The sequence below is a fragment of the Syngnathus scovelli genome, chromosome 4 (genome assembly GCF_024217435.2).
Source record: "Syngnathus scovelli strain Florida chromosome 4, RoL_Ssco_1.2, whole genome shotgun sequence".
In the NCBI taxonomy this organism is placed as follows: Eukaryota; Metazoa; Chordata; class Actinopteri; order Syngnathiformes; family Syngnathidae; genus Syngnathus; species Syngnathus scovelli.
The window spans coordinates 927,110-941,804 of NC_090850.1; the positions used below are offsets into that span (position 1 = coordinate 927,110).

General features: G+C 35.2%; 1 protein-coding gene and 1 long non-coding RNA gene across 3 annotated transcripts in view; one reads left to right on the forward strand and one right to left on the reverse strand.

Annotated features, from left to right (window-relative positions):
- Nucleotides 1–14,695, reverse strand: part of plekho2 (pleckstrin homology domain containing, family O member 2) — a 214,348-nt gene that overhangs the window by 51,744 nt on the left and 147,909 nt on the right. The window lies entirely within an intron of this gene.
- Nucleotides 1,995–10,606, forward strand: LOC137840217 (uncharacterized). The gene is made up of 2 exons (XR_011086722.1): nucleotides 1,995–9,135; nucleotides 9,361–10,606. It is a non-coding gene; the product is annotated as an uncharacterized lncRNA (long non-coding RNA).

A 14,695-nucleotide genomic window follows, 5' to 3' on the forward strand; every position in this document is an offset into this window, starting at 1 on the left:
ATCTCGTGAATATTTGGAATACGTCAAAAGTGGAACGGAGTGAATCGGATGAATTATGTGGAAGAAGAAGCGGGACAAAAAAGTGGCGGGAATAAAATAGAAGAATAATAATAATAATAGAGAATGGTGTAGAATAACATATGTGTGAAGGCCATCGCCTTCACACAATAATAGAGAATGGTGTAGAATAACATATGTGTGAAGGCCATCGCCTTCACACAATAATAACTAGAAAATGCAATTTCTGGAGAAATTGCGTGTGAAGGCGAAGACTTTGAATCACTTCTTGGGGAATGCTGGCGAATTATGCTGAAACGAGTTGAATTACTTGAGAAATGTAGAAAATAGAGGTGAAAAACGGAATTTTGGAGAATTTGGTGGAATTTCAGAATTTTGGAGAATTTGGTTGAGTTTAAAATCTTAAAATGTGGAATTTATGGCAAGTGGAAATTTGGGGAATAGGTAGGAAAACGATGAAGAGTTGAAAGTTGGAATGAGTTGAATCGGTTGAACAATGTGAAAATTAGAGTAGAAAAACACATTTTTGGAGAATTTGGTTGAATTTCAAATTTCAAAATTTGGAATTTTTTGTAAGGGGAAGTTGTGGAATAGGTAAGCAAAAGATGAAGAGTTGAAAGTTGGAATGGGTTGAATCGGTAGAGAAATGTAGAAATGAGAGTAGAAAAACGAAATTTTGGAGAATTTGGTTGAATTTCAAATTTGGGATTTTTGGTAAGTGGGAAGTTGTGTAATACGTAGGCAAAAGATGAAGAGTTGAAAGTTGGAATGGGTTGAATCGGTTGAAAAATGTACAAATTAGAGTCGAAAAACGAAATTTTGCAGAATTTGGTTGAATTTCAAATTTGGAATTTTTGGTAAGTGGGAAGTTGTGAAATAGGTAAGCAAAAGATGAAAAGTTGAAAGTTGGAATGGATTGAATCGGTTGCACAATGTAAAGATTAGAGTAGAAAAACAAAATGTTTGAGAATTTGGTTGAATTTCAAATTTTTAATTTTTGGGAAGTGGGAAATTGTGGAATAGGTAGGCAAAAGATGAAGAGTTGAAAGTTGGAATGGGTTGAATCGGTTGAACAATGTAGAAATTACAGTAGAAAAACGAAATTTTGGAGATTTTGGTTGAATTTCAAATTTGGAATTTTTGGTAAGTCGGAAGTTGTGGAATAGGTAGGCCAAAGATGAAGAGTTGAAAGTTGGAATGGGTTGAATCGGTTGAACAATGTAGAAATTAGAGTAGAAAAACAAAATGTTGGAGAATTTGGTTGAATTTCAAATATGGAATTTTTGGTAAGTGGGAAGTTGTGGAATAGGTAGGCAAAAGATGAAGAGTTGAAAGTTGGAATGGGTTGAATCGGTTGAACAATGTAGAAATTAGATTAGAAAAACGAAATTTTGGAGAATTTTGTTGAATTTCAAATTTGGAATTTTTGGTAAACGGGAAGTTGTGGAATAGGTAGGCAAAACATGAACAGTTGAAAGTTGGAATGAGTTGAATCGGTTAAAAAATGTAGAAATTAGAGTAGAAAAACAAAATTTTTGAGAATTTGGTTGAATTCCAAATTTGGAATTTTTGGTAAGTCGGAAGTTGTGGAATAGGTAGGCAAAAGATGAAGAGTTGAAAGTTGGAATGGGTTGAATCGGTTGAACAATGTAGAAATTAGAGTAAAAAAACAAAATGTTGGAGAATTTGGTTGAATTTCAAATATGGAATTTTTGGTAAGTGGGAAGTTGTGGAATAGGTAGGCAAAAGATGAAGAGTTGAAAGTTGGAATGGGTTGAATCGGTTAAAAAATGTAGAAATTAGAGTAGAAAAACAAAATTTTTGAGAATTTGGTTGAATTCCAAATTTGGAATTTTTGGTAAGTCGGAAGTTGTGGAATAGGTAGGCAAAACATGAACAGTTGAAAGTTGGAATGGGTTGAATCGGTTGAACAATGTAGAAATAAAATTAGAAAAACGAAATTTTGGAGAATTTGGTTGAATTCCAAATGTGAAAATTTGGAATTTTTCATAAGTTGGAAGTTGTGGAATAGTTAGAAAAAGATGAACAGTTGAAAGTTGGAATGGGTTGAATCGGTTGAAAAACATAAAAGTTAGAGTGGAAAAACGAAATTTTGGAGAATTTGGTTGAATTTCAAATTTGGAATTTTTGGTAAGTGGGAAGTTGTGGAATAGGTAGGCAAAAGATGAACAGTTGAAAGTTGGAATGAGTTGAATCGGTTGAACAATGTAGAAAAAAGTGGAATGATGTAAATGTGAAATGTCGAATCTGCCATTAAGAATGAATGGGGAAAAATTTGTCGTAAGTTCGCGAATTTTGCGAAATCGGAAAATTTTCGGAACGAGAAAAATGGAAGCGCTCATCTCGTGAATATTTGGAACACGTCAAAAGTGGAACGGAGTGAATCGGATGAACTATGTGGAAGAAGAAGCGGGACAAAAAAGTGTGGAGAATAAAATAGAAGAATAATAATAATAACTAGAAAATGCAATTTCTGGAGAAATTGCGTGTGAAGGCGAAGACTTTGATTCACTTCTTGGGGAATGATGCTGAATGAAAAGATGAACAGTTGAAAGTTGGAATGGGTTGAATCGGTCAAAAAATGTAGAAATTAGAGGTGAAAAACGGAATTTTGTGAAATTTTGTCGAAATTTTTAACGTGAAAACGTGAAATTTTTGAATTTGGGAATTTTGGGAATGTCGAGAATCATTCCGAATGTGGTTTGAATGTGCTGAATGAGGTGAATTTAAAAGGGGAATGACGTATATGTGAATTGTCGAATCTGCCATTGAGAATGAATGGGGAAAAATTTGTCGTAAATTCGCGAATTTTGCGAAATCGGAAAATTTTCGGAACGAGAAAAATGGAAGCGCTCATCTCGTGAATATTTGGAATACATCAAAAGTGGAACGGAGTGAATCGGATGAATTATGTGGAAGAAGAAGCGGGACAAAAAAGTGGCGGGAATAAAATAGAAGAATAATAATAATAATAGAGAATGGTGTAGAATAACATATGTGTGAAGGCCATCGCCTTCACACAATAACTAGAAAATGCAATTTCTGGAGAAATTGCGTGTGAAGGCGAAGACTTTGAATCACTTCTTGGGGAATGATGCCGAATGATGTTGAAATGAGTTGAATTTCTTGAGAAATGTGGAAAATAGAAGTGTAATACTAAATTTTTGAGAATATGGTTGAATTTCAAATTTGATTTTTGGAATTTTTGGTAAGTGGAAAGTTGTGGAATAGGCAGGCAAAGGATGAACAGTTGAATGTTGGAACGGGTTGAATCGGTTAAAAAATGTAGAAGTGAGAGCAATTGTTGAATCCCCATAGAGAATGAATGGGAATTAAAAGAAAAAGCAATTGCGCCAAAATATTTTGAAATTTGGAACAAAACGTAAAAAAACAGCTTCAGGAGGTTCACTTTTGGGGTTAAAATGTTGAAACGGGTTCAATCGGACAAAAAATGCAAAAGTTAGCGCCTAATGTAGCTATTTATGACAGTTAATGTTGAAATAAGTTCACTTCCGGGTTGATTTGGGTCACTTCCGGTCTATTTGGGTCACTTCCGGTCTGATTAGAGGCACTTCCGGTCCAGCTGAGGTCACTTCCGGTTTATTTGGGGTCACTTCCGGTTTAAAAAGGTCACTTCCGGTTTAAAAAGGTCACTTCCGGTTTGATTTGGGGTCACTTCCGGTTTACCTAAGGTCACTTCCTGTTTACCTAAGGTCACTTCCGGTTCGATTTGGGGCACTTCCGGTTCATTCTAGGGTCATTGGGAGCACTTCAGGGTCAATCCAAGATGGCCGCCACACTGGAAGTGGGGGTCAAGGGTTGAATTGTGTAAGCATAGTGGAAGTGGGGGTGAAGGGGGTGAATATGGTAAGGATGAGGTGACCAAAGTGAATAAAGTTGGAATGGGTTGAATCGGTTGAAAAATGTAGAAATTAGAGTAGAAAAACCAAATTTTGTAGAATTTGGTTGAATTCCAAAATTGAAAATTTGGAAATTTTGGTAAGTGGGAAGGTGTGGAATAGGTAGGCAAAAGATGAACAGTTGAAAGTTGGAATGGGTTGAATCGGTTGAAAAACGTAGAAGTTAGAGTAGAAAAACGAAATTTTGGAGAATTTGGTTGAATTTCAAATTTGAAATTTTGGAATTTTTGGTAGGTGAGAAGTTGTGGAATAGGCAGGCAAAAGATGAACAGTTGAAAATTGGAATGGGTTGAATCGGTTGAAAAATGTAGAAACTAGAGGTGAAAAACGAAATTTCGTGAAATTTTGTCGGAATTTTTAACGTGAAAACGTGAAATTTTTGAATTTGGGAATTTTGGGAATGTCGAGAATCATTCCGAATGTGGATTGAATGTGCTGAATGAGGTGAATTTAAACGGGGAATGACGTAAATGTGAAATGTAGAATCTGCCATTGAGAATGAATGGGGAAAAATTTGTCGTAAATTCGCGAATTTTGCGAAATCGGAAAATTTTCGGAACGAGAAAAATGGAAGCGCTCATCTCGTGAATATTTGGAATACGTGAAAAGTGGAACGGAGTGAATCGGATGAATTATGTGGAAGAAGAAGCGGGACAAAAAAGTGTGGAGAATAAAATAGAAGAATAATAATAATAATAATAATAGAGAATGGTGTAGAATAACATATGTGTGAAGGCCATCGCCTTCACACAATAATAATAATAGAGAATGGTGTAGAATAACATATGTGTGAAGGCCATCGCCTTCACACAATAATAATAGAGAATGGTGTAGAATAACATATGTGTGAAGGCCATCGCCTTCACACAATAATAGAGAATGGTGTAGAATAACATATGTGTGAAGGCCATCGCCTTCACACAATAATAGAGAATGGTGTAGAATAACATATGTGTGAAGGCCATCGCCTTCACACAATAATAGAGAATGGTGTAGAATAACATATGTGTGAAGGCCATCGCCTTCACACAATAATAAAGTAGAATAACAATGTGTGAAGGCCTTCGCCTTCACACAACTAGAATTGCAATTTCTGGAGAAATTGCGTGTGAAGGCGAAGACCTTCGCACTATTGTTATTCTACTTTTTTCGAAATGAAAGAAAGGAAAAATGAAAAAGGGAAATAAATGATGAATAAAATAAATGGGAAAACGATGAGAGTTACAAATGATAAACATTAATAATAAGCGGGAAGAATAAAAAGGAAATTAAATTATTATAAAATAAATGGGAAAATGACAAAAGTTACAAATGATAAACGTTAAAAATGATAATCGGGAAGAATATAAAGGAAATTAAATTATTATAAAATAAATGGGAAAATGACAAAAGTTACAAATGATAAACGTTATAAATGATAAGCGGGAAGAATAAAAAGGAAAATAAATTAATATTAAAATAAATGGTAAAATGACAAGTTACAAATCATAAGCGTAAAAAATATGAAGCAGTGAATAAAAAGGAAAAAAAACATTACCCATAGTTGGAATCGAACTCACTCGGGGATGCGGCTAGAGTTAAGAAGTGCCCGCGTTACAAACTGAGCTAATCAGTTTCCTTTTGTGGAACGGTAGAATTTGCTTAATGTGATGAATGTTCATGTTGAATGCGCCATTAAGAATGAATGCGTAATTTTATACCACAAATGTACTAATTATGCAAGAATGACAAATGTTTATAACGAAAAAAACTGCAGCCAGTGTCGTGTGAGTTTGTGTAATGGTGAGACGCCCAATGTGACACATGTAAAATTCGAACCCACGCGGGAAAATGGCTCGTGTTGAAATCCCCATTAAGAATGAATGGGGATTTAAAAGTCACAAATTTGCTAATTACACAAAAACGGTAAATGTTATCAACAAAAAAAATGGTAGCAAGCATGACATGAATATTTGGAATGTGTGAAAGTTTGAACGGGGTGAATCGGTTGAAGCATGTAGGACTAGTTAGGTGCCAAAAAATGGGGAGGAATAAGTTGAATAATAATAATAATAACTAGAATTTGCAATTCCTGAAGAAATTGCGTGTGAAGGTGAAGAGGTTGAATAAATACTTGGGGAATGTTGCAGAATGATGTTGAAAAGAGTTGAATCGGTTGAAAAATGTAGAAATTACAAGGGAAAAAGGAAATTTGGGAAAATTGGGTGTGAATTTCAAAATTGAAAATTTGGAATTTTGGGTAAGTGGGAAGTTGTGGAATAGGTAGGAAAATGATGAACAGTTGAAAGGTGGAATGGGTTGAATAAGTTGAAAATGTAGAAATTAGAGTAGAAAAACAAAATTGTAGAGAATTTTTGGTAAGTGGGAAGTTGTGGAATAGGAAGGCAAAAAAGGAACAGTTGAAAGTTGGAACGAGTTGAGTCGGTTAAAAAATGTAGAAGTTAGAGCAAATCTTGAATCCTAATAGAGAATGAATGGGAATTAAAAGAAAAAAAAATTGCACCAAAAGTTTCTGAAATTTGGAACTAAAGGAAAAAAACGGCTTCAGGAGGTTCACTTTTGGGGTTAAAATGTTGAAATGGGTTTAATCGGGCAAAATTTGCAAAAGTTAGCGCAAATGTAGGTATTTAGGGCACTTAATGTTGAAATATGGTCATTTCCGGTTTGATTTGGGTAACTTCCGGTTTGATTAGAGGCACTTCCGGTCTAGCTGAGGTCACTTCCGGTTTATTTGGGGTCACTTCCGGTTGAAAAAGGTCACTTCCGGTTTGATTTGGGGTCACTTCCGGTTTGATTTGGGGTCACTTCCGGTTTACCTGAGGTCACTTCCGGTTCATTTGGGGTCAATTTCGGTTTGATTTGGGGCACTTCCAGTTCATTCCGGGTTCATTGGGGCACTTCAGGGTCAATCCAAGATGGCCGCCACTCTGGAAGTGGGGGTCAAGGGTTGAATTGTGGAAGTGGGGGTGAAGGGGGTGAATATGGTAAGCATAAGGTGAACAAAGTGAATAAAGTTGGAATGGGTTGAATCGGTTGAAAAATGTAGAAATTAGAAGGGAAAAACTAAATTTTGGGAAAATTTGGTGTGAATTTCAAAATTGAAAATTTGGAAATTTTGCTAAGTGGGAAGGTGTGGAATAGGTAGGCAAAAGATGAACAGTTGAAAGTTGGAACGAGTTGAATCGGTGGAAAAATGTAGAAACTAGAAGTGAAAAACTAAATTTTGTGAAATTTTGCAAAATTTTGTGCAAATTTTAAAAGTGAAAACGTGAAAGTTTTGAATTTGGCAAGTTTGGGAATGTCCCCAATGTGATTTGAATGTGTTGAAATAAGTGAATTTCAAACTGGAACAACAAAAATGTGAAATGTTGAATCTGCCATTAAGAATGAATGGGGAAAAAAATGCCACAAAATCGTGAATTTTGTGAAAACGGAAAATTTTTCGAACAAAAAAAATGTAAGCAGCCGTGTCATGAATATTTGGAATAAGTGAAAAGTGGAACGGAGTGAATCGGTTGAAGTATGTGGAAGGAGTTAAGCGTCAAAAAAGTGAGCGGAATAAGTAGAATAATAATAATAATAACTAGAATTTGCAATTCCTGAAGAAATTGCGTGTGAAGGTGAAGAGGTTGAATAAATACTTGGGGAATGTTGCAGAATGATGTTGAAAAGAGTTGAATCGGTTGAAAAATGTAGAAATTACAAGGGAAAAAGGAAATTTGGGAAAATTGGGTGTGAATTTCAAAATTGAAAATTTGGAATTTTGGGTAAGTGGGAAGTTGTGGAATAGGTAGGAAAATGATGAACAGTTGAAAGGTGGAATGGGTTGAATAAGTTGAAAATGTAGAAATTAGAGTAGAAAAACAAAATTGTAGAGAATTTTTGGTAAGTGGGAAGTTGTGGAATGGGAAGGCAAAAGAGGAACAGTTGAAAGTTGGAACGAGTTGAATCGGTTAAAAAATGTAGAAGTTAGAGCAAATCTTGAATCCTAATAGAGAATGAATGGGAATTAAAAGAAAAAAAAATTGCACCAAAAGTTTCTGAAATTTGGAACAAAAGGAAAGAAACGGCTTCAGGAGGTTCACTTTTGGGGTTAAAATGTTGAAATGGGTTTAATCGGGCAAAATTTGCAAAAGTTAGCGCAAATGTAGGTAATTAGGGCACTTAATGTTGAAATATGGTCATTTCCGGTTTGATTTGGGTCACTTCCGGTTTGATTAGAGGCACTTCCGGTCTAGCTCAGGTCACTTCCGGTTTATTTGGGGTCACTTCCGGTTTAAAAAGGTCACTTCCGGTTGAAAAAGGTCACTTCCGGTTTGATTTGGGGTCACTTCCGGTTTGATTTGGGGTCACTTCCGGTTTACCTGAGGTCACTTCCGGTTCATTTGGGGTCAATTCCGGTTTGATTTGGGGCACTTCCAGTTCATTCCGGGTTCATTGGGGCACTTCAGGGTCAATCCAAGATGGCCGCCACTCTGGAAGTGGGGGTCAAGGGTTGAATTGTGGAAGTGGGGGTGAAGGGGGTGAATATGGTAAGCATAAGGTGAACAAAGTGAATAAAGTTGGAATGGGTTGAATCGGTTGAAAAATGTAGAAATTAGAAGGGAAAAAACTAAATTTTGGGAAAATTTGGTGTGAATTTCAAAATTGAAAATTTGGAAATTTTGCTAAGTGGGAAGGTGTGGAATAGGTAGGCAAAAGATGAACAGTTGAAAGTTGGAACGAGTTGAATCGGTGGAAAAATGTAGAAACTAGAAGTGAAAAACTAAATTTTGTGAAATTTTGCAAAATTTTGTGCAAATTTTAAAAGTGAAAACGTGAAATTTTTGAATTTGGCAAGTTTGGGAATGTCCCCAATGTGATTTGAATGTGTTGAAATAAGTGAATTTCAAACTGGAACAACAAAAATGTGAAATGTTGAATCTGCCATTAAGAATGAATGGGGAAAAAAATGCCACAAAATCGTGAATTTTGTGAAAACGGAAAATTTTTCGAACAAAAAAAATGTAAGCAGCCGTGTCATGAATATTTGGAATAAGTGAAAAGTGGAACGGAGTGAATCGGTTGAAGTATGTGGAAGGAGTTAAGCGTCAAAAAAGTGAGCGGAATAAGTAGAATAATAATAATAATAATAATAATAATAATAATAAAGGACAGCAATAACAATAGTGTGAAGGTCTTCACCTTCACACTAATAATAATAATAAAGGACAGCAATAACAATAGTGTGAAGGTCTTCACCTTCACACTAATAATAATAAAGGACAGCAATAACAATAGTGTGAAGGTCTTCACCTTCACACTAATAATAATAAAGGACAGCAATAACAATAGTGTGAAGGTCTTCACCTTCACACTAATAATAATAATAATAAAGGACAGCAATAACAATAGTGTGAAGGTCTTCACCTTCACACTAACTAGAAAATGCAATTTCTGGAGAAATTGCGTGTGAAGGCGAAGACTTTGAATCACTTCTTGGGGAATGATGCTGAATGAAAAGATGAACAGTTGAAAGTTGGAATGGGTTGAATCGGTCAAAAAATGTAGAAATTAGAGGTGAAAAACGAAATTTTGTGAAATTTTGTCGAAATTTTTAACGTGAAAACGTGAAGTTTTTGAATTTGGGAATTTTGGGAATGTCGAGAATCATTCCGAATGTGGTTTGAATGTGCTGAATGAGGTGAATTTAAAAGGGGAATGACGTAAAAGTGAAATGTCGAATCTGCCATTGAGAATGAATGGGGAAAAATTTGTCGTAAATTCGCGAATTTTGCGAAATCGGAAAATTTTCGGAACGAGAAAAATGGAAGCGCTCATCTCGTGAATATTTGGAATACGTCAAAAGTGGAACGGAGTGAATCGGATGAATTATGTGGAAGAAGAAGCGGGACAAAAAAGTGTGGAGAATAAAATATAATAACTAGAAAATGCAATTTCTGGAGAAATTGCGTGTGAAGGCGAAGACTTTGAATCACTTCTTTGCGAATGATGCCGAATGATGTTGAAACGAGTTGAATTTCTTGAGAAATGTGGAAAATAGAAGTGTAATACTAAATTTTGGAGAATTTGGTTGAATTTCAAATTTGAAGTTTGGAATTTTTGGTAAGTGGGAGGTTGTGGAATAGGTAGGGAAAAGATGAACAGTTGAATGTTGGAATGGGTTGAATCGGTTGAAAAATGTACAAAGTAGAGTCGAAAAACGAAATTTTTCAGAATTTGGTTGAATTTCAAATTTGGAATTTTTGGTAAGTGGGAAGTTGTGAAATAGGTAAGCAAAAGATGAAAAGTTGAAAGTTGGTATGGATTGAATCGGTTGCACAATGTAAAGATTAGAGTAGAAAAACAAAATGTTTGAGAATTTGGTTGAATTTCAAATTTTTAATTTTTGGTAAGTGGGAAGTTGTGGAATAGGTAGGCAAAAGATGAAGAGTTGAAAGTTGGAATGGGTTGAATCGGTTGAACAATGTAGAAATTACAGTAGAAAAACGAAATTTTGGAGATTTTGGTTGAATTTCAAATTTGGAATTTTTGGTAAGTCGGAAGTTGTGGAATAGGTAGGCAAAAGATGAAGAGTTGAAAGTTGGAATGGGTTGAATCGGTTGAACAATGTAGAAATTAGAGTAGAAAAACAAAATGTTGGAGAATTTGGTTGAATTTCAAATATGGAATTTTTGGTAAGTGGGAAGTTGTGGAATAGGTAGGCAAAAGATGAAGAGTTGAAAGTTGGAATGGGTTGAATCGGTTGAACAATGTAGAAATTAGATTAGAAAAACGAAATTTTGGAGAATTTGGTTGAATTTCAAATTTGGAATTTTTGGTAAACGGGAAGTTGTGGAATAGGTAGGCAAAACATGAACAGTTGAAAGTTGGAATGAGTTGAATCGGTTACAAAATGTAGAAATTAGAGTAGAAAAACACAATTTTTGAGAATTTGGTTGAATTCCAAATTTGGAATTTTTGGTAAGTGGGAAGTTGTGAAATAGGTAAGCAAAAGATGAAAAGTTGAAAGTTGGAATGGATTGAATCGGTTTCACAATGTAAAGATTAGAGAAGAAAAACAAAATGTTTGAGAATTTGGTTGAATTTCAAATTTTGAATTTTTGGTAAGTGGGAAGTTGTGGAATAGGTAGGCAAAAGATGAAGAGTTGAAAGTTGGAACGGGTTGAATCGGTTGAACAATGTAGAAATTAGAGTAGAAAACGAAATTTTGGAGATTTTGGTTGAATTTCAAATTTGGAATTTTTGGTAAGTGGGAAGTTGTGGAATAGGTAGGCAAAAGATGAAGAGTTGAAAGTTGGAATGGGTTGAATCGGTTGAACAATGTAGAAATTAGAGTAGAAAAACAAAATGTTGGAGAATTTGGTTGAATTTCAAATATGGAATTTTTGGTAAGTGGGAAGTTGTGGAATAGATAAGCAAAAGATGAACAGTTGAAAGTTGGAATGAGTTGAATCGGTTGAACAATGTAGAAATTAGAGTAGAAAAACGAAATTTAGAAAGATTTGGTTGAATTTCAAATTTGGAATTTTTGGTAAACGGGAAGTTGTGGAATAGGTAGGCAAAACATGAACAGTTGAAAGTTGGAATGAGTTGAATCGGTTGAAAAATTTATAAATTAGAGTAGAAAAACAAAATTTTTGAGAATTTGGTTGAATTCCAAATTTGAAAGTTTTGAATTTTTCATAAGTTGGAAGTTGTGGAATAGTTAGAAAAAGATGAACAGTTGAAAGTTGGAATGGGTTGAATCGGTTGAAAAACGTAAAAGTTAGAGTGGAAAAACGAAATTTTGGAGAATTTGGTTGAATTTCAAATTTGGAATTTTTGGTAAGTGGGAAGTTGTGGAATAGGTAGGAAAAAGATGAACAGTTGAAAGTTGGAATGAGTTGAATCGGTTGAACAATGTAGAAAAAAGTGGAATGATGTAAATGTGAAATGTCGAATCTGCCATTAAGAATGAATGGGGAAAAATTTGTCGTAAGTTCGCGAATTTTGCGAAATCGGAAAATTTTCGGAACGAGAAAAATGGAAGCGCTCATCTCGTGAATATTTGGAACACGTCAAAAGTGGAACGGAGTGAATCGGATGAATTATGTGGAAGAAGAAGCGGGACAAAAAAGTGTGGAGAATAAAATATAATAATAATAATAATAACTAGAAAATGCAATTTCTGGAGAAATTGCGTGTGAAGGCGAAGACTTTGAATCACTTCTTGGGGAATGATGCTGAATGAAAAGATGAACAGTTGAAAGTTGGAATGGGTTGAATCGGTCAAAAAATGTAGAAATTAGAGGTGAAAAACGGAATTTTGTGAAATTTTGTCGAAATGTTTAACGTGAAAACGTGAAATTTTTGAATTTGGGAATTTTGGGAATGTCGAGAATCATTCCGAATGTGGTTTGAATGTGCTGAATGAGGTGAATTTAAAAGGGGAATGACGTAAATGTGAATTGTCGAATCTGCCATTGAGAATGAATGGGGAAAAATTTGTCGTAAATTCGCGAATTTCGCGAAATCGGAAAATTTTCGGAACGAGAAAAATGGAAGCGCTCATCTCGTGAATATTTGGAATACATCAACAGTGGAACGGAGTGAATCGGATGAATTATGTGGAAGAAGAAGCGGGACAAAAAAGTGGCGGGAATAAAATAGAAGAATAATAATAATAATAGAGAATGGTGTAGAATAACATATGTGTGAAGGCCATCGCCTTCACACAACTAGAAAATGCAATTTCTGGAGAAATTGCGTGTGAAGGCGAAGACTTTGAATCACTTCTTGGGGAATGATGGCGAATGATGTTGAAATGAGTTGAATTTCTTGAGAAATGTGGAAAATAGAAGTGTAATACTAAATTTTGGAGAATTTGGTTGAATTTCAAATTTGAAGTTTGGAATTTGTGGTAAGTGGGAGGTTGTGGAATAGGTAGGCAAAAGATGAACAGTTGAATGTTGGAACGGGTTGAATCGGTTAAAAAATGTAGACGTGAGAGCAAATGTTGAATCTCCATAGAGAATGAATGGGAATTAAAAGAAAAAGCAATTGCGCCAAAATATTTTGAAATTTGGAACAAAACGAAAATAAATAGCTTCAGGAGGTTCACTTTTGGAGTTAAAATGTTGAAATGGGTTCAATCGGACAAAAAATGCAAAAGTTAGCAACTAATGTAGCTATTTAGGGCAGTTAATGTTGAAATAAGGTCACTTCCGGGGTGATTTGGGTCACTTCCGGTCTATTTGGGTCACTTCCGGTTTGAGTAGAGGCACTTCCGGTCTAGCCGAGGTCACTTCCGGTTTATTTGGGGTCACTTCCGGTTTAAAAAGGTCACTTCCGGTTTAAAAAGGTCACTTCCGGTTTGATTTGGGGTCACTTCCGGTTTACCTAAGGTCACTTCCTGTTTACCTAAGGTCACTTCCGGTTCAATTTGGGGCACTTCCGGTTCATTCTAGGGTCATTGGGAGCACTTCAGGGTCAATCCAAGATGGCCGCCACACTGGAAGTGGGGGTCAAGGGTTGAATTGTGTAAGCATAGTGGAAGTGGGGGTGAAGGGGGTGAATATGGTAAGGATGAGGTGACCAAAGTGAATAAAGTTGGAATGGGTTGAATCGGTTGAAAAATGTAGAAATTAGAGTAGAAAAACCAAATTTTGTAGAATTTGGTTGAATTTCAAAATTGAAAATTTGGAAATTTTGGTAAGTGGGAAGGTGTGGAATAGGTAGGCAAAAGATGAACAGTTGAAAGTTGGAATGGGTTGAATCGGTTGAAAAACGTAGAAGTTAGAGTAGAAAAACGAAATTTTGGAGAATTTGGTTGAATTTCAAATTTGAAATTTTGGAATTTTTGGTAGGTGAGAAGTTGTGGAATAGGCAGGCAAAAGATGAACAGTTGAAAATTGGAATGGGTTGAATCGGTTGAAAAATGTAGAAACTAGAGGTGAAAAACGAAATTTCGTGAAATGTTGTCGGAATTTTTAATGTGAAAACGTGAAATTTTTGAATTTGGGAATTTTGGGAATGTCGAGAATCATTCCGAATGTGGTTTGAATGTGCTGAATGAGGTGAATTTAAAAGGGGAATGACGTAAATGTGAAATGTAGAATCTGCCATTGAGAATGAATGGGGAAAAATTTGTCGTAAATTCGCGAATTTTGCAAAATCGGAAAATTTTCGGAACGAGAAAAATTGAAGCGCTCATCTCGTGAATATTTGGAATACGTCAAAAGTGGAACGGAGTGAATCGGATGAATTATGTGGAAGAAGAAGCGGGACAAAAAAGTGTGGAGAATAAAATATAATAATAATAATAATAGAGAATGGTGTAGAATAACATATGTGAGAAGGCCATCGCCTTCACACAATAACTAGAAAATGCAATTTCTGGAGAAATTGCGTGTGAAGGCGAAGACTTTGAATCACTTCTTGGGGAATGCTGGCGAATTATGCTGAAACGAGTTGAATTACTTGAGAAATGTAGAAAATAGAGGTGAAAAACGGAATTTTGGAGAATTTGGTGGAATTTCAGAATTTTGGAGAATTTGGTTGAGTTTAAAATCTTAAAATGTGGCATTTATGGCAAGTGGAAATTTGGGGAATAGGTAGGAAAAAGATGAAGAGTTGAAAGTTGGAATGAGTTGAATCGGTTGAACAATGTGAAAATTAGAGTAGAAAAACACATTTTTGGAGAATTTGGTTGAATTTCAAATTTCAAAATTTGGAATTTTTTGTAAGGGGAAGTT